General features: G+C 43.1%; 1 protein-coding gene across 8 annotated transcripts in view; it reads left to right on the top strand.

The window, feature by feature from the left end:
- NOS1 (nitric oxide synthase 1) overlaps positions 1–25,058 on the top strand; it is a 249,654-nt gene that overhangs the window by 104,514 nt on the left and 120,082 nt on the right. For 6 of the 8 annotated variants that reach the window (XM_072600318.1, XM_072600317.1, XM_072600315.1 and 3 more), the window contains one exon: positions 4,408–4,575. The gene's annotated coding sequence lies outside the window, so the exon portion shown is untranslated. Of the gene's footprint in view, positions 1–4,407; positions 4,576–6,522; positions 6,645–25,058 lie in introns of all 8 variants that reach the window. The other 2 variants (XM_072600316.1, XM_072600321.1) reach the window with 1 other exon arrangement.

A 25,058-nucleotide genomic window follows, 5' to 3' on the forward strand; every position in this document is an offset into this window, starting at 1 on the left:
GGGTCATGACAGGAAGCATTAACCCAGAGCATGGCATAGTAAAGAGAACATTGTGTACTTGCTCAGCTTTGATACTCCTGTCACCTGGGCTTGATAAATGGGGTCCAAGGCAGTCCAAGGTCCATGCCATAGACTAAATTCTTCCATAAACTCATTTCCCAAGATTTCTCAGGAAAGCATAATCCCCTCCGCTTTCTTCTGCATCCCTTCCCAGCCAACCTGGAAGATGCACCCATAGCTAAGTGCCCTGTATGTTCTTCACTCAGGCTGAGATCTTGAGAGGGAAGAAATTAGGCTTTTGAAATTTCTTGGATTTTTCCAGGAGAGAAAGGGAGCCATTAATACCCGGGTTTGCTTCTCTGGAGTAAGCCTTGTAATCTGCACTGCTTCTACTCCAACGTTTGACACTGTTTCCTACCTCCCCTAGCCTCTGACTCCTAGGAAAGGTACAGAGTTGGTCCTAGAGGCTGCCAAACCTACCAGGCTATTTCTTGGGGCCTTTCAAGTGCCTTCACTGGCAGCCGAAGCCAGCAGATGCCTCTCTATCATAGCCTATTAAATTAGCCCCTCTGCAGTCAAAAGGAGATAATTATGTTTTCATTAGCCCTGGATAATGTATTACCCCCCTCAATGGCTGCAGCCATAGCAAACTGGAGGGCAGCTGTGTCAGCAGTTGGACAGCAGCTCAGGAACACTTTGACCTCTGCCTTAACTGTCCTAGAGAGTTTATATGGTTGGGAAGAGGGTTGGAGACCAGCAGGGGAGAGGAGAGAAGGAATGATCTCTCTTCTGCCCCACCACTTCTCACACATTTCCCCTTCGCCATTGTCTTTACCATACAACAGTAAAGTCACTTCTCAAGGGGCACAGAGCCCAGAACAAACTATACTCTGCAGATGCTCCCATCCTCAATGTGTTTATCCATCATGGTTAAGGGAAACATTAACAGCAAACTTGAACAAGGAGAAAAGATCACAAAGGTACAGAATGGAGATAGAAGGACGCAGAGGAAGGTTGATCCCACCTAATAGTAACAATAACTAGAATTTACCCAGCACTTGAAAGTTTGCAAAATACTGTGCAAACATCTCATTTGATCTTTGCAACAATTAAGGGAGGTCAATGTTCTCATTATCCCCATTTTTTATATAGAGAGACTTTCCCAGATTTGCAAAGTTATAAGTGCCTGATACAAAATTCGAACTGGGACTTCCTGATTCCATGTTTGGCCCTCGATACAGTATACCATCTAGCTTCCTACCTTCTTTTAAGGATAGAATGGTAGGGTGAGAGGCTGGTAGCATTTAACTTCATTTTTTTACCACAAGCTAGGAATGCCTCTTTGGGTACAGCAGTATTAACTAGGGATACCTCCTTTGATCAAGGTCCAGAAGTATAATAACCTCCTTGTCAAAGAAAAATGGAGGGTTATGGCCATATTTTACGTATTATTAGGTATGCTTGAGTATATTCACTTAAGCACCCTTTCTATATGTCAGGGATAAACTTTACTCTCTGCCCTAGAAAAACAACTGAAGTCTAAGATAGATAGAGTGAACTAGATCATCCATCCAACCTACATATATACCTGCCCTTTATTATGAAATCAAAGGATAATATATAGTTATAAAAGACCCTCAAAGTCATCCAGTCCATAACTTTCATTTTACAGAAGAGGAAACAGACTCAGAGAAGTTAAGCCATTTGCCCAAGCTCACCTAGCTACTAAGAAGCAGAATTAGAATCGAACCCAGGTCCTCACTCCAAATCCAGTACTCTTTCTTCCTAAGCTCTGACATCTTTGAAGGTTCCCATATTCCTTGGTCATTGTATGAATACTCAATAATGGCCTTGCTAATTATTTGCTTTGAACCCACCAAGGGGAAGTTACTGGGCTCAAGGTAGGTCTTTCTTTGTTTCCTTCCCCTCCACCCCCCATCCATCACATGTGAAAACATTCCAAGCCTCCAGAGTCCATGGCATCCTCACACCATACCCAGAGAAGTTTAGCTACCCTGCCCCAAGTCCCTATCGGTCCCATTAGAACAGCAGGTATGCCAGGATGGGGGCTCCCTATTGGCTTTGGCCCAGACCCCCAAGTGGTCCCAGGGCCTGTTTTGATCAGGTGAACTGCCAACCCTGTGGAAGAGCTGTTTCCCTGTACTGTTTCCTTTTTATTTTTCCCAGTTGCCATGGTAATTGGGGGAACAATTTACCAAGGCTGACGATGGTGACACAGCTGAAGCCTGGCTCTCAACTTTCAAATAGCTCAGGCAGCCAGGTGAAGATGAGCCAGACAAGAAGGGGATTGGGCCAGGAGGATGACATAAGGATTGAGAACATCTCTCTTCTTCCTAGGGTTCCCCCACACAACCTGGGGAGTGGCAGGTGACTTTAGACCCTGGCTCCAGCCATCCTGACTCATAAATTCATTCTTTAAGAGCACACACACATACCTGATTATTTTTTAGTCTTTCCACTCATTAGAAAGTAGATCTCAAACACCCCAGTGTCTGTCCCCTGAGTCATTTCCCATTTCTCCTGGGCTGATGTGCAAAATGATTTGAAAAGAATATATTAATGACAAAGTGGTGTGTTGAGTTGTGGTTTTTGTTTGGAATCTCTGGAAGGCTTTTGTTCTTGTGGGTTTGTATGTGCATGCATTTGTGTGTGTGTGTGTATGCATGCACACTCACATGTGCTTGTGTGAGCATTTGAGTGGGCTTGCTTTTGAACAGGAGACACAAAGCTGGAAGTGTAAAAGACCAAGTTAGAGGTGAACCAGAGAACTCAGGTGTTTGGCATTATGTTGGGTTGGAGAAGGAAAAAAAATCCTTATGTTAATGCATTCTGTTCAAACACATACACACACACACACACACACACACACACACACACCAAAAACTGTAACCTGCTTCTTCATGAGTGTATGAAAAGCAAAGAAAGTGATACACAGACTCATTATAATCTGCCAAGAAAAAAAAAAAGACAGCTTTCAAACAGGGTTTATTCAATCACCCATATGTCAGGGCACTTGGGAAAATGAAGGATGCCTGATTCTTAGTTACTTCCCCCCACTCCCCTTCTCTCTGGTGTCTCTCCTTCCTCCCAGGATGATGTTGAGCAGGAAAGGTCCAGGTCAGACCACTGTCTTTAGCATCTCTCCTCACCTCCCTCCTTGGGGAGAAGGGGGTTGAGATGCAGGCCATCACAGTGGGCTGAAAGAGGCAAATATGTTCAAAAAGGGACTAGTAACATTGACGTATTAAAAGTGTTGATTGTGAAACTCAAGTCTGTGTGGCTGTGGATTTAGGGCATGGCAAGAATCCAAGCATAATCCCCACAGCTTCCCAAGTTACCCTTAAGTGATTCCAGCCTGGGTAGTGGGACATTGGTTCTTAATATTCTGTTAAGGAATATACTGGCTTGCTTATTTAGGGAGAGGTGGGGGGTAGTGGCCACCAACAGTCCAAATTTCCAGAGGCCTCCCCTCCTACGCCTTGCTGTCTGCCCTTCCTTGATCAGAGATATAGTTTTAGTATGAGGATTCATCTATTTTTTTTTTTAATATCTTGTTAAGCAACAGAGAAATTAGCATCTTCTGAAGAGAGAAACACTAGAAATGTCAACAAGTTCCAGACACTGAGGTGGGGGTAGAGCTGGGGGAGAGAGGCAGGCCTAAAGGAGAGCTTTAGTGGAGAAGAGCAAAGAGTGGAGAAAAAAAATCTTTAAAATGAACTATCCTTTCTTAAGAGTTCTCTAATTGGAAAAGAATTGAGGGTGTGTGTGTGTGTGTGTGTGTGTGTGTGTGTGTGTGTGTGTGTGTGTGTGTGTGTGTGTGTGTGTGTGTGTGTGTGTGTTTCCTGATAGGGGAAAAAAAATGGAAATTAGGTTATATAAAAGATGTATGCCTTTGAGTCCAGAGAGCTTCTCTTAATGAGGGTGGCTTCGTCTCCCTCTCCACACCCATAAAATTGGCTGGTTGGACGTCAACGTTAATTCGTTTCAGTGATGATATTAAAAAGTAAATTCCCCCTCACGACCCTAGCTGAGCTCATCACTGGGTCCCTGTCCCTACATATTTAAACTGCATTTTCATCTCATGGCTAGAAGACACTTAGTGCTCTGAGGGTTGGGGAGAGTCAGCACAGGAGGGAAGAGGAAAGCAGAAACCGGTGAGAGAAGGGACCACCCTTGCTCCTTGTGGGAGACTGGGGAGAACATAGCATTCTAAACTCTGGCTTCTAGGGAGGAGTAAGATGAGGGGAGGAGGGGGTGGGGTGAGGTGGGGGTGGGGGAAAGAGAGATGGGGGTGGGGAGTGATCTTGGAAAGCACAAATCAGATGAAAGGGGGGGAAAACTGTGACTCTCACCCATAGGTAAGGCAGTTTCCTTCCAACCTTGCAGGGTGCGTGGCTGAGAGTGGATGCCACCAGGTTCCAGGTCTGGCATCCTTGAAGTGAACCTGAGACAGAGTAGAGGAGGAAGAGGAGGAGAAAGGACCGCAAGCAAGCGGAGTAGCCGGCACGCAAGCTAGCTCAGGAGGCTTGGCTGGCACTCGATCTCCTGAAGCAGGTGAGTTGCCAGCTTGGACACTGTCGAGCTCAACAACCCCCCGCCCCAATCCCTCCCACCCCCTCGTTGAAACTGGCTTGAAGCCTTCTGGCAAACCCGGGAGAAGAGGAGAGGAGAAGAACTAGAGAATTAGAGAAGGGGGGATCTAAAACCCAACTTTGTGTCTCCCCCTTCCAGTCCACCCCCTCCTCTAGACTCCTTACGACGATGCCCAGGCTAGGAAAGGACTAGAAGGGTGATCTAGCGGGCGAAGAGTGCAGGGTTGGAACTGGGGAGCGCAGGGCACCAGAGCTTGGTGCCAACTTTGTGAGGATCCCCTCTCCCCATAGCCCAGGCTCTGATATGAGTGCCAGCTGGGGGAGGGGTGAGAGAGGGGCTCTTTGGTAATGCTCTTTTTCTCTCCCCTCCCCACCCGCCCCCCAGCCCCGCCACGGACTCACAAACCAGCCGCCTTGGATTTCCCTCCGCAGGGAATTGGGGCTACTGGTGGTACCAGATGGGAAGAAGGGACTAAATACGTGGGCATTGATTTACCTGGTAAAAGTTGCTCCCTTCCCCAGGAAGGGAGACGTTTCTCCAGGATAAGAACAGGGCTCCCAGACGCGCGGCTTATTTGCACTCTCTTTCTGGGCGGACGGGCAGCTTCAGGGCCCTGGCACACATCTGGGAAGCCGTTGACCCCCCCTGCTGCCTCAACCTCTGGCAGAAACCTCTCCACCCCCGCCACTGTTGCCCGGGCGGAGTCGGCCCGGCTAAGCCAGGGTTTAGGGGAAGGGAAATGACCCAGGCATGATGGATTCCCTTCCTGGGAACAGGGGAGGCGGAGCAGGGAGCCCCTGGGGAGAGGTAAACTTTCCGACTGGCCCTAGGTGAGCCTTGGGGATGGGTCTGGGGTGGGAGCTAGAGAAAGGGGCACACGCGCTCAGAACTAAAATGGCAGGGAAATGCTAGAGACCCCGGGATTGATATTGGGGTTGTCTCCCTAATAAGGCAGTAGTTCGGGGGTCCTCCTCATCTCCACCTTCAGAGGATGAAAATAGGAGCAGGGTTGGGCTGCCCTCGAGTGGTACAAAGTCAGGGAAACAAGGATGGGGGTGGGAATTTTTGGGGGGGGCATTCCCCCTTCAGTGCGCATCTTGAGAGACTAGGCTTCTTGGAGCAGGAAGAGGTACCGCTGCTGGGGCATTTGATTCCCCAAACCTAGTAACCACAAGATTAGGTGGGGAAGACATAGGGGGAGGAAAGGAAGGAAAGCTGACTGCGACTCCCTCCATTCTTACCGCGGTTAATTGTCAGTTCACCTACTGTCACCTACAAGGGTTAGTGGCTATTTCTACAGTTCAGGAATTGCTGTCTCCCAAGCCTCTCAGTTTTGGGTTCCTGTCGTTGCTTGATTGCTCTCCCTTATCTTAGGAAAAGCTGGCCAGGTGGCATGACCCAGGGCACAAGTTTAGGTATTCCCAAGTGGAACAGAATGAAGAAGGAGTAAAGCAGTCATTCAAAATTTGTCTCTATCCCTCCTGAGTTGAGTTTGTGACAGAGAGCTGATGGTCAGGGGGAGAGGTAAAAGAAGTGCTGGCACTGAGGGTCAGAAACCAAGAAAAAGAAAAAGCCAGGAAGGATCCCAAAACCCAAAGGGGTGGGAGAATTGAAGGGTCCACATAAGGCTAAGGAAAAGAAAGGACAGACCCAATTAACTAAATAGTGCTGGAGATGAGAGAGACTTGGGTATATATGGCCTCCTTCTTCACCTGGGGTCAACTTATCTTCAGTTCTAGGCTGTCTCTCTCAAAGTGTTGGCTTCCAAAACAAGAGCAACCCAAGTGTTACAGAAGTCTGTGAGGAAAAGATCAACCTTAATAAAAGAAAGCCAGAGGCACAAGAAAAAACTTTATGTGCCCTACTGCTGAAAATTGTTGAGTAAACACCCCATTTTTGTCCCATTAGGTCATATCCCTTAGGATCATAGATTTGGAGCCATGAGGCACCTCGGAAATCACTCAATGGAATCCCCTCTTTTTACAGAAACGGAAACTGAGGCCCAGTGAGTGAAAGTGACTTGCCCAAAGGTAGGAGAGCTAAGATTTGAACCTGTACTCTTCCTAAATTTTGTTCTTTCCACTGTTCTTGGTGGTGGCTATCACAAGAAATGAGAATTTAGAATTCTTCTGGTTAAAGTAACCCTAGAGAGACAGTGTGGTGTGGTAGGATAAAAGTAGACCTTGAAGTCAGAAGAGCAGCCTCTGATTCCTTCTGTTTGTGTGACCCTTAGCAAGTTGCTTAATCTTTCAGTAACCTGGGACAGCTCTCTAATACCATCACTTACAATTGAGTTTCCCAAAGTGGAAGGAGTCTAAAATACAGCATTAAAATTATAAGACCAGAAGGCCAATAAATAAGTTAGCCCCTATCTGCAGATTAGTTCCTCTCTCTGGACATTCACATATGCACACACCCTATTTTCAAGCCCTCCTCAAAAGGAGGAAGAAGGCTTATGAAGGCTTATCAGGATCTAGGATCTCAAAGGGATTGTGGAGTGGTGGAATCAAAGATGGGATAGGAAGCTTGGAGTAGGAGCTGAAGGGAGAGGGCAGGAGTGTGACTGTCTAAGGGTCTATATACTCTGAGTATAAGTTGGCTCCTGCAGTCATGGCAGGAAAATGAATTCAGTAGGAGGTGAGTACTTGTTATCACTGGGTCGCTGAACATTACTTTTCATGGGAGGGGTACCTCCTGCCCATCCCTTAGGTCACATTACTCAGTCTTGGGAAGAAGGCCACTCATTGAGAGGGTCTTGGAGAGGGAAAGGACATGGTAATCAGATTCTTGACTCCATTTCCTGGGTTGGAAACAGCATGCTCTGCTCCTAGCCCACAATCTCCCCAGATGGAACCCCAGGCTTTTCCCTGACTTTAGGGTCACCAAAACCCCAGAAGCCTACTTTGAACAGGTCAGAATCTTTCTCTTGAATACAGGCATCCATTTCCCCTCTTCCTTCCCTGTCCCTACCCCAATATGTCCATGAACTTGTGCAACTGGTGTACACACATGCATAGCCCTTAGTCCCAAGAATATATTGCACCCTATTATAAGACTCTCTGAAATCAGCAGGTTCTCCCCTTTTGCCCTAAGGATAGAACTGGGAGCCCTTATCTGTGTAGGAGGGAGCCAGAATGGAGACCTGAGTAGAAGAGGCGGGAAAGGCAGAAAAGAAGGGAACCATCCCTGTTGTCTGGAGACAGTTTGGGGCTGTTAGTTGCCAGGGAACGTGGAAGCTATTCTCCAGGAGTCCAGGACTTAGCTTCTTTCCCTCCTTCAAATGGGAAAATTCTAAAGTCTCTAGATTCTGTGCCTTCCTGGTTTAGAAAAGGGTTCATGAGTGCTTCATACCATTTACTTGCACTTTGCTATCCTTATCTCGCATTTCCTGGCCAGCGCCCGCCTCCCAAGACCCCAGGGAAAAGGGTGTGAGTTGTTTAGTCTGGGCTGGAGTAGGAGCTGAGCTGAACTGAGTTGAGCTGAGTAATTCGCCCACACAGCTCTGCTGAGGCTACAGTGGACCTCAGCGCAAGGGAGCTGTCCATGGTTCTGGACAGGCACTCTTCCTGTCCCTTGGTAGGTAAGAATATCAGAGACGAGCACTGCTGTGAGACTAAATGGTCAAGAATGTACGTATACTGGGTATATATATATATGAGAGAATCCATTTGTACTGCTTAATTGTGTGTGTGTGTGTGTGTGTGTGTGTGTGTGTGAGAGAGAGAGAAAGAGAGAGAGAGAGAGAGAGAGAGAGAGAGAGAGAGAGAGAGAGAGAAAGGAGAGAGAAAGGAGAGAAAGAAAGAAGAGAGAGAAAGGAGAGAGAGAGACGGATGGCAAATCTCGGTGTCTCTGAGTTAAGGAATGCTTGAGGTTCTGTGAGTTTGTTTTTTGTGAGTTTATTCTAGGGAATGCTTGAGGTTCTATGAATTTCTGTATGGTTTTAGATACTTTTTTATATGTGGTATATATTCTAAACTGTGTGAGTCTGTATATGTTTTGGGGAGAACACTTGCTAGATCAGTATTCCTTAGAATTAAACCATTCTGCATCTGAACTTGGCAATCCTGAAGTGCGTTTTTGAAAGATTAAAAGCTGCAAAACGATGACGCTGGCTTTTAAAATTCACCACTAAGGTTCATTTTGCATGGAAGGATGAGAGGGATTTTTTACCTAACCAGAAGAAAAGATTGGAGTATTCCAGAGGAGAGCAACCAGGCTGGTGAGGGAACTGGATACTATACATACTACATTAGAATCATTTGAAATGTCTAACCTAAAGAAGAAAAGGCTGGGGGATGGGAGAGAGGAGAGTAAGAATGACATGAGAAATAGCTCTCTTCAAGTATTTGAAGGCTGTCATGTGAAGAGGGAGTAGATTTGCTTTGCTTATCCTGAGAGGACAAAACAAGGAGCAATGAGTCGAAGCTACATAAAGGCAGATTTCAGTTCAATGTAAAGACAGATATTCTAATGATTAGAGATGGTCCCAAAATGTAGTGAATAGCCTTGTGAAGTAGTGAATTCATCCTCACTGTAATTTTTCTATGTTGAGTATGTTGCAGAGGGTATTTTTGTTCAGGTGTGAGTTGGACTTCATGGCCTTTGAGGTTTCTTCCAGTTCTGGGATTCTATGATTCAGACCATTATTGGTTTGTGTGATTATCCACAACCCAGAGAGAACATACAATGGAACAGTATGGTTTGTCCTTCTACATCTAACAATAATAGCATATTTTAGTTAGAACAGACCTTAGAGATCATCTGGTTCAACCTTATCTATGGATGAGCAAAATGGAGACATGAAACGACTTGTTTGTTCTTGGTGAGTGTAAGAGTCAGGACTAGAGCCCAGGTTGTCTTATTTCCAGGCTAAGTCCCTTTTTCCTATATCATACTTTCACTTCAGCTTTAGCAATAATAATGTTAAGCTTCAGAATCAAAAGAAGCTGAGTTCAAGTCCTGCCTGGAACCTATGCTTGCTATGTGACTCTGGGCACTTCTCAGTGCTTCGGTCTAGAGTTCTAACACTAGAAGTTGTTAAGAGGGTGTTAATTTGCACTGATAGATGAAGTTCTTCACTGGGAGCTCTCTGCATTCATGAAATCATCAATCTAATCAAATAACAATAACAACTTACATTTCTCTAGGGAGAAGTTTTAGAGTGACAAAGCACTTCCCTCACAACAATCCTGTGAGATAGGTAATGTGATCATATACTCATTTTACAGAGAGGAAAACTGAAACTCAGAGAGTGTCAGTGAACTGCCTCTGACTACACAGCTGAGAAGCATCAAAGCTGGCATTTAAGCCCAGGTCTCCTGGCTCCAAGGTCACAATTCTAGAACACTACCAACCTTGATTGTATCCTTAAGTACCACTTCTGTAGGCTAGCAGAAGTCATTATTCTCTAGGGATAGTAGATGGGAGCATAGATTTAAAGCTGGAAGGGAACTGAACCCAAGCCCCTCATTGAATGGATAAGGAAACTAAGACCCAGACCCAGAATGGTTAGGTGATTTGCCCAAGGTCACACAAGTAATAAGTGCCAAAACTAGTATTTGAACCCAGGTTCTCTGACTCCAAATACAGTGTTTTTCAGTGAAAAGCATCCTCCTAATCCTCCAGTCCCATCTAATGTCAGCCCCAAATCCACATTTAATGTTGGACTTCAGCCCCTTAGGGTGATAATGGAGTGCCTTTGAAAGAACATCTCTGGGAAAATGATCCACATGATGAACTTACTTGTGGGGAGTAATTGTGAGAAGCAAGAGGTCCAATTCTTTTATACTGACCTCAGCAAAGTAGCTGCTTTGAATTCATTTCAATAGCCAGTAGTCAGCATGAAAGTGACTCCAGCCAGTCCTCTCAAACTGGACATAGGTTTCTTTTTTCTTGATGACCCCAAGATTACCAGGCTGTACAAGTTCTAAAAAACAGACTTGAGCCCTCTTCAAACTGACAGAGCAAAAAGATGAGCTAAGAATCACCAGTGGGCTTCAAGCAAAAACAGGGTGACCACTTATCAGGGAACTGTAGCTTCTTATTCAAATAGGGTCATGTTAACTGGCTAGGTTCCTTCCAACTCTGTCATCCTATGGTTCCATAAATTAAAAGGTCTAAATCCCCTCTCTGTGAATTGTTTACTTTATGTTGCCTTATGAGACTCATAGCATAACTTTAACCAGGAGTGATGTCTTTGGACAAAATGAAAGCTAACGAGAAGTCACCTAAGATATACTAAATTATCAGAAAGAAAGGAAATTTTTCTGATCCATGGCAAACCCTTAGTGAAGGAAGAGCTCAGATATACAAGTTATGCCAGTGCCAACTGAAAAAGTGCCAACTAGAGAAGCAAAAGACTTGAGTCCTAGTCAAGATTCTGCCTCTAGTTAGCTATATGTTCTGCATCAAATTACTCTACCTCAGTTTCTAAATATGTAAAATAAAGTTGATTGGTCTAGATGATCTCCAAGGTCCCTTCCAGCTCTGAAATTCTAATTAGCATTTCATTTATGGAGATCTTATTAATCCTTTATTAGAAATAACTCGTAGTGTAAGAAGGAAAACCCTGACTGGTACAATGAGAGAAGGAAATCATAGAGAGGTTGTGATTATACAATATAGTAAATGAGCACTAGAGGAATTTATTACCTGGCAGCTTCCAGGATATTGGCTAATTTATTTGTTCTCCCTTTAACCCATTCCCAAAATTCTGAAGTTGTTTCGTCTGTCCTTTGAAAAAGATTCTTCTTAATAGTCAGTTACCAGAAAATAAGTCAGGTTTATTCTCAGTGTATGGAAATCCTCACAGGTCTTTCAGCTTAGATAATCGAAGGGTTAAGTAGAGCAAGATAGCCATTTTCATGTATTTAAAGACAAAAAAAAGAAGGAAATGGGATTTTGGTCTGCAAGTCACTAGTGTATTTTTTTTCTGTCTTCACAACATTGAGGCAGTGCTGTGTAATGAGTACAGTGCTCCCCTTGGAGCTAGTAAGACATGAATTTGAGTATTTCCTCTTTCTCATAATAGCTGTGTAACCTTGGGCGAGACATTTAACCTCTCTAGGCCTCAATTTCATGATCTGAAAAAAAATGAATGGGTTAGACTAGGTCAGTGGTGTCAGACTCGTAGAAATGGGGACCACTAAACCATACTTAAGACTTCTGAGGGCCACATATTAGCTTTATCTATGTTCTATTTTAATTTTATTTTTTTTTATTTTAATTTATTTTGTTAAATATGTCCCCTTTACATTTCAATGTGGTGCTGGCTATGGGCTTAACACTACAGGGTCTGATGACCTCTACATTCCTTTCTGAATCTAAATCTATGATCCCAGGATGACTTGTTCTGCCTGGACCCAGAAGACAGACCAAAACACTGTGAATAGAAGTTGTAGAGTGGTAGATTTGGACTCTGATTTAAGGGAAAGATTGCTAATAAATTGAGCTTTCCAAAAGTGGAATTGGCAAATTGAAGAAGTAGTGAGTTCCTTCTCCTTAGAGGTCTTTAAATGCAGACAAGACTCCCACTTGTTGGGTGCTTTATAAAGGAGATGCTTGCTTAGGTCTGGGTTGGACTAGAGGTCCCTTCCTAATCTGACATTCTATAATTCTGAATTCTAGCAGCTTATAAGTACAGTGGGTTCTCCTCACTGTAGACCTTCAAGTAAAGCTACATATAGGGATGCCATCATGGAGGGCATGATGTTCTTCATGTCTAGATTGGACTCAGTGCTCTCTAAGGTCCTTTCCAGCTCTGAAATTCTGAGATTCTGTGAAATACCTTAGTAAGTACTTTGTACATGATAGACACTTAATAAATGTTAAATTGAATGCGTTCAGTTGAATACCAAACATGACTTTAAAGGCATTGGGGATTGTTGAATTATGGAGCTGGAAAGACTCGCCACAGGTCATGTAGTTCATCCCCCTTCCTCCAGGCAGAGTTGCATTTATGCTATCTCAGACTAGACACATAGTTGCCTAGGAAAGATCCCTCAGCCTCCGCTGGGGACTCCTGCTCCTCCAGCACTTCAAGGATTTGTAATTCTGTAATGACCATAATAACTCTCAATAACCAGGGTTAAATAATTGCCAGAAATTTCTCTTTTTATCTGGTTGTCTCACTGCAGGTTATAGGGCTGGCCCATTTTGTAAGTAAATTCTCCTCATACCATTTCAGAAGAGAAATAAATGAGCCTGTAGGTGAATTTAACACAATCTGTCAACCCCAACCGTATCAATACGCAGTTGCTGGGGGTCTCCAGTGAGACTACTTTTTCAGACATTTTGACAAGACTTATCTTCATCTAAGTCATCAATCCTTGGGGCAGAGGCAAAGCAGTTGGAATGGGACCTTGGATTTCATTGGGATAAGGAATTTCCTGATGAATAAGCTCCTACCAATGCAGATATGCACCTGTCTTGAAACTTAGAGTCTTAGAGACTTGTTTGGGGATATTGAAAGGTTACATGACTTGATTAGAAACATACAGCCAATATGGGTCAGAGAAAACAATTGGACGGAGTGCTTTTGGAATCTGAGACCGGCTCTCTCTCTATTAAGACATGCAGCCTAATGTTTTATCATTAAAACAGTCAAAACACATTAAAGTGACCACATTAATTCCCTTTTTTCCTTGTAAGTGTAGCCTGAGAAGCGGCATGACATGGCAGTTGAAGGGCCACACTTGTAAGTGGAGTCCTGCATCAGACACACATCTTTGTTGTTGTCATTGTTGATCCATTTCCTTCATGTCTGACACTCCATGAGCCCATTTGGGGTTTTCTTGGCAGAGATACTGGAGTGGTTAGCCATTTCCTTCTCCATCTCATTTATAGACAAGAAAACTGAGGCAAATAGGGTGAAGTGACTTGCCCAGGGTCACCTAGCAAGTGTGTGAGGCCACATTTGAACTCCAGGCCAGAACCACCTAGCTGTCTCTAACTCATAGCTGTATCATATTAAGATAGTCAATTAAACACATCTGAGCAGCCATTTCCTCACCTGCAGAAATGAAGATAACAATAATGCCTATTTCAAGAGGTTGTTATGACGCCAAGGATTTTTTTAAGACTGAGTCTCTCTGTCTCAGACAGGCTGGAGGTACAGGTGCTGCTCAGGCCCAATCATACTACTAATGGGCGAGAGAGCTTTGATATGCTCCATTTCCTTCCTGGGTTCGTTTGCCCCTCCTTTGACAGCCTAGTGGTCCTCCACTCCTGAAGGCTTAACATGGTGATGCCAGAGTTAATGTGGACTCTCTGATCAGCATAGACCACTGCAGTTCAGAACTCCTGAGCTCACGGGATCTGTATGCCTCAGCCTCCCTTGTAGATGGGCTATACTGCTACTCTCTGCTGTTAAAACTACAGAAAGCTTCAAACCCACATGAAATGTGAATTATAACAGTACAGATGAAAAGAACTGGGCATATAGACAGTCTAGATATGTGCCAAATATGTATTTCATCCATTCATTTATTCATTTACTTGGCGACAAGATAAAAAAAGAGAGATGATGATGATGGTGGTGGTGGTGGTGGCAGCGGCAGTGGTGGTGGTGAATAGATTAATAGATAAATGAAGAAACATAGATGATATAGAAATAGATAATAGGTTACATGGATAAACAGATGGACAGAGATAGATAAGTATAGAGAGAGATGGATAGAGACAAAGATAATTGATAGATAAATATTATTTAGTACTTACTGTGCGTCAGACATCATACTAACACTGGAGATACAAATATGGGTAAGCATGACAGTCCTGACAGTCCTAACAGTCAAGGAGTGTGTATTCTGACAGATGACTGAAAAGATCTGTCATAGTAAATTTTCTTCCACCCCCAAGATGTGTCTTGACACCCCCTTTTTCTGGACTGTGATTTTGTGTTTGGAAGGAACTTTCAAATGGAAACTTCCCAGACTCCCCCACAGAACATGGGACTTAACACCAGGAAAAACCCAAGTTCAAATCCTGCTTCAGACACTTACTTAACTGTATGACCTTAGACAAGTCACTTTTACCTCCTTGGGCCTCAGGTTCCTCATGTGTAAAGAGAGAGGGTTACATTTAATGGCCTTTGAGGTCCCTTCCAACTCTAAATATAGGATCCTTATACTCTTAGAGAGTTGCCTGGGGACACTGAGAGATTAAGTTACTTGCTCAGGGTTAATACATCCCGTATGTGTCAGAGGTAGGTCAGCCCTGTTTCTATAATATACCATTGTCTTTCATCCCATCACTTTATGTGTACAAAATGCCTCCTACATTAGACAAGCACATTGTATCCTCATTCACAGACAGCCTTCCTTCACTGCCCTCTAAAATAATACAACTATTACTATCCTCATTTTATAGATCCAGAAACAAAAAGTCAGAGAAGCCAAAGCACTTGTTTAGGTCACAGTAAGTGCCAGTACCTGGTCTAGAACTCAGGTCTTCTTGCTTCAAGGTCAGTGCTTCTTCTGCAGCCCTTGTTCATTGCTTCATCTTTGCCAGGCTAATAAAAAAATCGATAAATGGGATTTCACCCCTAAATCACTCCACTCAGTACTCCTGGATACCACATTTTTGTGCAGAGAAAATCCTGGGTCCTCCAAGGCTATGAATCAGGCAACTCTAGAGCTGGAAGGGACCACAGAGGTGATTTAGTTCAACACTTTCTTTCTATAGGTGAGGAAACTGAGACCCAGAGGCATGATGTTACTTACTCAAGGTCACATGGGAGTAAGAGTCAAAGGTAAAATATGAACTCAGTGCCTGGTGATAGACAGGTCAGTGTGTTGGTCAATAAGAATTTATTCAACAATTCGTGTGTCAGGCAGGCACTGAGCTAAATGCTGAGGATACAAAGAAAGGCAAAAAGACTCCCTGCTGCTAAAGCAATTCTATACTAATAGAGGAGCCATTATGTAAATAAATAGGCTGTTCTCTGCACAAAATACACCCATTTGTGTGTGTGTGTGTGTGTTTCAGTCATTTTTCAGTCATGTCCAACTCTTCATGATCTCATTTGAGTTTTTTCTTGGCAGAAATACTGGAATGGTTTGCCATTTCCTTCTTCAGATCATTTGACAGATGAGGAAACTGAGGCCAATAGGGTTAAGTGACTTGGCCAGGGTCACATAGCTAGTAAGTGTCTGACGTTGGATTTGAACTCAGGAAGCTGATTCTTCCTGACTCCAGGATGAGCACTCTATCCACTAGGCCACCTAGCTGCCCCACTCCCATTTCTAGACTCTAGGTATTTGCACTGGTTGTCCCTCACTCATGGAAGGTTCTCCCTTTGCATCTCTGCCTCCTGGCTTCCCTGGCTTCCTGCAAGCCTGAACTAAAACCCTACCTTCTATAGAAAGCCTAGCCTGATGGTCCTTAATGCTAGGACCTCCCTCTTGTTGATTATCTCCAATCTATCCTGCACAAATCTTGTTTGTTTGCACATAATTGCTTGCCTATTGCCTCCCCCATCAGACAGTGAGCTCCTTGAGAGCAGAGACTATGATTTGCCTTCCTTTGTAACCTCCAGCACAGGGCCTAGCACATAGCAGGCACTTCATAGATGCTTATTGATTGACTGATAGATACAAGATGCATACAGAATAGAAGAAAGGCAGGCTGCGTCTGTGCTCTGAGGCCCATTCCAGCTAAATTCAAAGAGGCTCAACTTGACTGAAGGATAATGGATTTTTCAGCCATAGCAACTCTCCAAGACTGTATCTACTATGTCACAAAGGGGTCATGATCTGCGTCTGCAGAAGGGCACCCAGACTGATGAAATCACAGATCCCTGAAGTATTTTTCACTCAATTGACTGGTTGTTTTGTCATTGTCTAGACACAAACTTAGTCAGAACTTTCTCTCCACAGAAAATTTTCCTTAATGTCTTAAAAAAGGAAAATTTTTCATTCTTTTCTTCTCCCATCCACTCTCCTTTGCTCTATACCCTCTTCCCCCAGATGTTCACTCCTATTCCTAATCAATCTTTAACCAAAGGCTCAAAGAGATGAAAGGGACCTTGGACAGCACCAGTAATCATAATTACAACTACAGCACATATTTACATAACACATTGGGGTTTATAAAGCACTTTTCCTACAATGCCTTCTTTCTTGATGTTTTCTTGGCATTTTAATTGGAGCTGTGAGTCATACTTCCCTATGAAAACTAGAGACAGTGTCATTTATTGCTGCTAAAGACCCTCACGGTTGTTGGTTGTGTTAATTCGAACTTGATTGAACTCCACCAGTTAGATAGCACCTTATAAAAGTCACTTTCATCATTATCCCCATACTTACAGATGAGGAAATTAAGGCCCAAGGAGTTGAAGGGACTTGCCCAAGATCATACAACTAATTTGTGGCAGAAATGGAATTAGAAGGCAGGTCTACCCATCCCAGCTCAGTGCTCTTTCCATTTCCCCCACACTCCTGCTGTTCTCCTCTTTCTCTTTTCTCTGAAAACTAATCATGTGGTTAACCAGTGTGTCACAGTGTTTGCCATGGACGTCTTTCTTTATGTTTTCCCTCGGCATTTTAATTAGGGCTGTGAGTCATTCTTCTCTATGAAAACCAGTGACAATGTCATTTATTGCTGTTTAGGGTCCTAATTGAGCCTTTTCTCTCATTCTGGTTGCATCAGGGACATTAACCACGGAGCCAGTGATGCTTCCTCCTGTCAGCAGAAGAATAGACTCTAGGGCTCTGAGAAATTGAGATCATAGGATCTCAAAGTGGCTCATCAGACTCATCCCTGTGCAGCATGCCCAACAATCCACCATCCAGCCTTTTCTCAAAAGCCCCCAGTGAGTAAGAACCCACTACCTCCCCAAGCAGCCTAGTCCACTTTTAGGCAGCTTTAAATGTCACTAGGTTTTCATGACATTACATAGGAAGGATATTGAGTGGAGAGTGTCTGGAGCCATCTAACAAGGGTACTGATGGCTCTTGGCATCACACTTTATAAGGAATGGTTGAGAAGCAGGACTTGGGGAGGAGACAGGGGGAATAGTGTTTAGCCTGGAGAATATACTTAGGGAGAATCTGTTTGTTCATAGGATCATGAATTTGGAGCTGAAAGGAAACTCAGAGGTGACTGAGTCCAACCCTCTCATTTCACATACGGTGAAACTGTGACTCAGATAAATTAGGGGATTTACCCAGAGTCACACAGCTAGTAAATATGTGTCTGAGGTAGAATCTGAACACTGATCTTCCCCAGTCCAATTTCAGCATCCTGTATATTATACCACACTGCTTCATTGTATTCAGGTATTTGAAAGGCTATCATGAATAAGAGGGATTCAAGTTATTCTGTTTGACCCTGGAAGCCAGACCTAGGAGCAGTGGATGGCAGGTACATAGAGAGATTTAGAAAGGTAGAATGGGCTATCTTAGGAGGTAATGAACTCCTCCTTCATTGGAGTTCTTCAAGCAAAGATGACCTCATTTACTGGGTCATGATGTAGAAGAGGTCTTATTTCAAGTTGGGGCAAATAACCTCACTCTAAAGTCTCCCTTCCAACTCTGAAATTCTATAATTCTGATCCCATACCTGTCTCTCTCTTTATTATTTCCCCCAGTTTCTTCTGGCTCTGCCTTTTGGGGCCAAGGGGAATAAATCTTGACGGCCCAACAAATACTTGAAGAAGATATTGGTTTGAAGTTTATTCCAGGAATATGTTCCTAAGCTGTCTTCTCCATCACTGGTTTTATTTATTCTTTTGATACCTTTAAGCTCGGGGGCTTTCCAAAATTGTTTTTTAAACATCTAGCTTCAGTGAATTTTATCAGAAACATGCATTTTCTTCTTCACTGATCCTATCTAGGCATTATTATTAGTGGTATGAAGATGTCTCAGGCAGCTGAGTGGCACAGACGATAGAGTGCCAGGTCTGGAGTCAGGACGACCTGAGTTCAAATCCTGCCTCAGACACTAGCTCTGTGACCTTGGACAAGTCATTTTGTCTCAGTTTCCTCATCTGTAAAATAAGCTGGAGAAATAAAATGGCAAACCACTGTAGTATCTTTGCCAAGAAAATCCCAAATTGGGTCATGAAGAGTCAGACACCACTGAAATGATTCAACAGTAGCATCACTATATCTAGTCTCCACCAGTGAGGTATTTATGCTTACTTTTTGGAGTTGTAATAAGGATGGGAGAGGAATGGTTTTACATAAGAAGAAAATAAACAAGTTTTTTTGTTATATTGGCATACACATTCATCAGAAAAGAACTGAGAAGGGAAACTCTAGCCTGGACCACCCTAGGGCATCTCTGCCACAACCTTTCCAAACTACCTCCATACTAGACAAAAGTTCACTTAGAGTTCAGAAACAAGTCCACACTATTCAGTCCTTTAGGAGAAAGGGGAAGAGTAACCCAAAATCCATCACAAAGCAAAAGGGAGTTAAAATCTCAAAACAGGTAGGAGCCTCTAAATTTTAGCCTGGATTTTGAATCTCTCCCAGAAAATTGACTCAAAAGTACATTTGTTTTGTACAGCCAACTCTTCATCTGATAGCATCCAATTAGCTAAGGAGGTGGGAGGCAATTAGATAATCTGTTGAAATAGTTTCAGTGTTAGGTCAACAATCGGTCTGTATCTCATAGGACTCATCTTCAAGTGCCCAGCCTTCCAGCCAACCCAGACTCCTTGCTTCCCCATTGATGTCCAGTTTCTTACCCACTCGCCTGCCCTTGCCCACATCATTTCCAATAATTACAGTCCCCGTCCTGGAAAGCCTGCCCAGCTTTCCTTGATTGCCCCTAGCTGAAATAGATTTTTGCTTCCTCTGAAATCCCACAACACTTGTTTTGCATCTTTCCAATGTCTGTATCTCGCTCTCCCTTATTTGTGGGCACATCAGCAGGGTGGAGTGGTAGGAGGAACACTAGACATGGAGACAGAAGACCTGGGTTTGAGTCCTGGCTCTACTACATACAACCTATGTGACTTTGGACAAGTCACTTTCCTGCTCTGAGCCTTATCTGTGAAATTCAATTTGACAACAGCAGCAATGATAATAATAGTGATAGCTGGCATTTATTACAGTACATTAAGATTTCCTAAGCACTTTACATTTTATCTCATTTGATCTTCACAACAGTCCTGTGAAAGGTCATTGATAATGCTATCCCCATTTTACAGTTGAGGAAACTGAGGCTGGAAGAAGTTAAGTGATTTGCCCAGGGTCACACAGCTAATTAAGCATCTGAAACAGGATTCAACCCAGATCTTCCTGACTCCAAGTCCATCACTCTTACCTACTATGTCACAAAACTGCTAACAATCATATAAGTGCCAGACTGTGCATTAGGTGCTGGATGCTGTTTAGTCATTTTCAGCTGTATCCAACTCTTTGTGACTCCATTGGAGGTTTTCTTGGCAATGATTTGCCACTTCCTTCTCCAGCTCATTTTGCAGATGAGAAAACTGAGGCAAATACAGTTAAATGACTTGCCCAGGGTCACTCAACTAGTAAGTGTCTGAGGCCGGATTTGAACTTGGGAAGATGAATCTTCCTAATTTCAGAGCCAGCGCTCGATCCACCATACCACCTAGCTGCCAAGTTTGCTGGGTGTACAAAGGAAAAATGAAACAGATCGTCAGATCCTGAGTGGGGAAGAGAATACGTATTTGTATTTATTTCGTGTACTTATTTAGTGTGTTTTATTTAGTGCGTACTGGATGACACTTAACTTAGCCTTTCACAAAAAAATAATCTAATTTGATCATGAGCTAAATTTAATTTGTTGAGTATCTGCCATATTCTTGGTCCTGTTGCACATTTTGCTATAGAGATGCAGTGGAAAGAACACAAGCTGAGTGACCTTGGACAAGTCACATCGGTTGTCTGGGCCTCAGCTTGGTTTCCTCCTCAGTAAAATGAAGAGGGTGGATTAGATTGCCACTAAAGTTCTGCCCCAAGCTCTGGTGAATCAGTCACCTAGCATATATTAAGCACTTACATTCTTCCAAGCCCTAGACTAAATACTGGGGATACAAAGAAAAATAAGGACACAATCCCTGCCCTACAAAGAGCCATTCAGTCTAGGATCCTAGGATCTAACTGTGTCAGTCATCAAGTGGCTAGCCCCTTTTTAATGTGAGAATAATTAATATTAATATCATATAATTAATATTAACCACAACATTCATGTAGGAATTAGTCACTTTTAATGTGATACAGGTTAATATTGATACAAATACTAATATCAATCATAATCATAATCTTTTCATATTAACCAGTATAGTCATGTGTTAGCCTCTCTTTAAATGTGATATTAGACTGCTTTAGTGTTAGCGTTCAGATAGAAGGATCGGATTCTCCTGGTGCCTTCTGCCTTAGTAAGACCCCATCTGGTGTCCTGAATTCAGCTCTAGGAGATACATTTTTAGAAAGGATATTCACATGCCCTTGTCTTCAACTGGCATAGTCAGAGACCAGAAGGGTACTACCCACTGAAGGGTGATCAGAATGGTTCAAAACCTGTCATAGGAAGTTTGTTTAAGGGAGCCTGGAATGTTTAACCTGAAGAAGAAAAGACCAGGTAAGGCTTGAGATGTCTTCTAGTATTCAAAGGGGTGTTATCCAGAAACTAGAAGCAATGAGTAGAAGTTGCAGAAAGGCTGAATTAGGCTTTACATAAGGAAAAATTTCCTCCCAATTACAGTTGTCTAAAAATGAAGTGGATGCCTTGGAAAACTGTGGGTTATCCCTCACTTTAGTCATTCAAGTAGAGCCTGGATGTCCACTTGAGATGGTTGTTGTCTGGGAATTTCTTGTTCAGTTACAGGCTGGACTCAGTGGTCACTGAGGGCCTTTCCAGCTCTGAAAATCTGTGATTCTGTTGTGGTACAGTTTGGTAAAGGGTATTGGAATGGCAGCAGGGAAGGAGGTACTCTACGAGCCTCTGTTCTGTAGACCCCAATCAGATTTGGTCATGTTACTACATGGCTGGCTGGGAGATGTGCTAGTGGTCACTATGTAAACTGTAAAGGTGACAGGTAAAGATGGTGTTATCTCTTATGAGACTAAAGGCAAATCACTGAGCCAGGAACTGGGCATTCTCATGGACCAGGTAGAATAGGACTGATATTCAGCCATGTCCATTAAAAGGTCTCTAGAATTCACTGAATGAGTGCTAAAACTCTGAGCACACCAAACCTTTCTCATCTGAAATAAGACATCAGGAAACAAGTGACTGGATCTCATGGCACAGTTGAGGAGAGACATTTGAAATAGGAAATAAGGAGAACTATTTTCCAGTTGCATCACTAGATAGCTATACAATGCTGGGCAAGTCATTTTCTCTGACTGGGTCTCAGTTTCCCTATCTGTTAAGTAGGGGGCCAGAATGGATAATTCCTAAAGTCCCTTTCAGTCATTGGTATGCTACAGCTTGTGGGATTCAATTGTTAAATTTTCATTGTCAGCATCTGTACCTCAGAAATCGGCAAATATTACAACGCAAGGCTTAATTTATTATTTTGTTGATTCCTAGACTTAAGAAAGTGGTAGAGAAAGTATTAATAATGCAAATTATACTTAAATGTATGTCTGCATCATTTTTTATTTTGAGAATTAGTTGTAAAACACCAGTAAGTCACTGCTTCCTGCTCTGATGTTACAGGACTTTAGCTACTGGATAATTTTCTAGAATTCCAGAATTTACCTTCTTGTTCATCTTTCCAGGCTAACTATTTTTTCCATAAAATGGAACCATTTCCTTTCTTTGGCTTGGCAGGAAGGAAAAGGGAAAATTGAAAATATCTAATTATCATCTAATTGTTAAAGTAGTAAGTATCGATAATTTAAAGGAAAATAGGATGCAGTATCATATATTTATACTCACAGATCATAGACTTGGAGCTGGAAGAGACCTACCTTCAAGATTATCTATTCCAATCCCCACTTTTTACAGAGGAGGAAACTGAGGCTCAGAAAAGGGATTAATGACTAAACAACAATGACAGATGTCCTACTCCTCATTTTAATCTGCAAATTGAGAGTAGACCTTGAATACAGAAAGATCTGAGTTTAAATCCTGCTTCTGACATATTCTAGGTGTGTCTGACCAAGAGAAAAATCTCTCAACCTCTCAGGGCCTCTCAGACAAATCTCTAAAACCATAAAAGACCCAAGGGTTGCTGTTCTGCATCAATAGGGGAAGTTTCCACATGAATTGTTCCCCTTTCTACAATGAAATCACGCATATAGACCCAGTCTGATTCCATCTTCCAGTTAACCAGTAATTACATCTACAGTTAGGCAACTAGGTGGCACATTGGGTAGAGTTCTGGGCCTGGAGTCAAGAAGACTTGAGTTCTAATCTGCCCTCGGACACCTACTAGTTGTGTGACTCTGGGCAAATCAGCTAATCTCTGTTTGCCTCAGTTTCCTCAACTGTAAAATGGGGATGATAATAGCACTTATCTCACAGGGTTGTTAGAAGGATCATAGGAGATAATTATTTGCAAAACACTGCACATGGTGCTTGGCACATGGTAGATACTATAAGTCTGCCTGTTCCCTCCCCTCCCTTCTTTCTTCGTCCCTTTGAAAATAGCCTTAGTTATTCCATCAATCCCTGCTGGTAGGTTAGGAAGCTGTTGAAGCTTTTATTTTCCTAACTTATTCCCTTAATCAGATGGTAAATATTCATTAAACACCTACTATGTGCCAGGAATTACCCGGGGAGTACATTGACCAAAAAAAAAAGTCCCTGTCCACAGGTATTGTATCAAGACAGATATGTCATCATTGAAATGATGCTTGGATCCCAAACATCTACGAATCACTCTTAGACCTTTCTCTTTCTCTGTGTGTAAAATGACGATGTCTCACTCTCCCTTTTTTTAAACCCTTTCAAAAAAAATACTCAGTTTGAAAACCCAAAATTTCCCAACTTGAAAAGGGTTTGAAAACCTTTTTGAAAAAGTATCCAATGTAAAACAGGAGCTTAACAAATCTAGTTCTTATTAGAGACCGCCCAGGAAACAGATGAAACATGGCCCGTAGGACTGTCCTCCTCCCTCTCAATAAAATGGGCCAGTGACACTTCCCTCTGGGAGGGGTAACAGAATGACAAAATGTTCCAAACTACCATGAAAATGGCACCGATCATCTGTATCAGTCACTACTCCCGAAAACCACTGAGTACCAATTTGCTGCTAGGATGAAGTGTTTGAATATCATTCAAACCATTTGGAAACTGAGTCAACTAGTGTTTCATGGCACCTGAGGCTTTTTATTTTGGGCCCTCAGCATGAATTGCTTTAAAGGACATTTCATTCAATTTACCATCTGGATGGGAACAATGTTCCTTTGATAACCAACTTGCTGATGCACTCTGACTGGGCAACATAAAGAGAACAGGGGAGGTGATGGGCTTGCTGTCCTCAGCCTTGGCCAACTCACAGCTGAAGTACTGTGTTCTGTTCTGAGAACTCTAGACCGTTCAGTGGAGGGCAGCCAGGTGAAGACCCTCAGGATCATGCCCTCCAAGTATCAATAGAAAGAACTGAGGATGTTTATCCTGGAGAAAGGAAGGAAGGAAGGAAACATTTATTAAGTCCATGCTATGTTCCAGACACTGTACAAATACTACCTCATGGGATCCTCATAACACCTTTGGGAGCTATTATTATCCTCCTTTTATTGCTAAGGAAACTGGTCCAGATGGAAGATCAAGGACTTCCAGCAGGGTGGCACTGCTAATAATGTTTGTGGTAGGATTTGAACTCAAGGTTTTCCGACTCCCATTCTCTCCGTCCACCATACTATCTAGCTGCTTCTAGAGGAGATCCACCTCTCACAAGCAGGATACTAATTTCTCAGGGATGCTGGAGTTGGGTTTGTTGGTCAGGCATGGGGTGGACTGAATGGCTTTTGAGGTCCCTTAAAGCTTTGAAATTCTGGGAATCTTGGATTGAGTAACTTACAGCCCCTTCAGGGAGAAAACAAGCAAAGGGCAGGAACGATATGAGAAGGAACAGGAGGTGAGAAGGAAACGAAAGGATCGGTGGACCAAGCGACAGCCCCCTCTAACTTGATCAGATCAGCCCCCTAGAGAGTGGAATCACAGGAATAAGGGACCTTTGGTGTGGAGCTCAAAGGCACTTCAGATATCATCAATTCCAACATCCTCATTTTACAGAAAAGGAAACTGAGGCTCAGGAAGAAATGAGAATTTAGAACTAGAGATAAAATGTCAGAACATCAGAGCCAGAAGATGCTTCAGAACTTGGAATGTTAGGTCTTGGAAGGCCCTTAGAACACAGAGCTAGAAGGAACCTTAGAACATAGAATGAGAGAGCTTGGACAGCCTTTCGAACAAAGGTCCTAAACCTATAGTCTATGGACTCCTTCGAGGTATTTCAGAGGTTCTGAGAACTTGGAATGGAAAAAAAGCTTTCATTTTCATTGACTCCT

The sequence above is a fragment of the Notamacropus eugenii genome, chromosome 4 (genome assembly GCF_028372415.1).
Source record: "Notamacropus eugenii isolate mMacEug1 chromosome 4, mMacEug1.pri_v2, whole genome shotgun sequence".
Taxonomy (NCBI): domain Eukaryota; kingdom Metazoa; phylum Chordata; class Mammalia; order Diprotodontia; family Macropodidae; genus Notamacropus; species Notamacropus eugenii.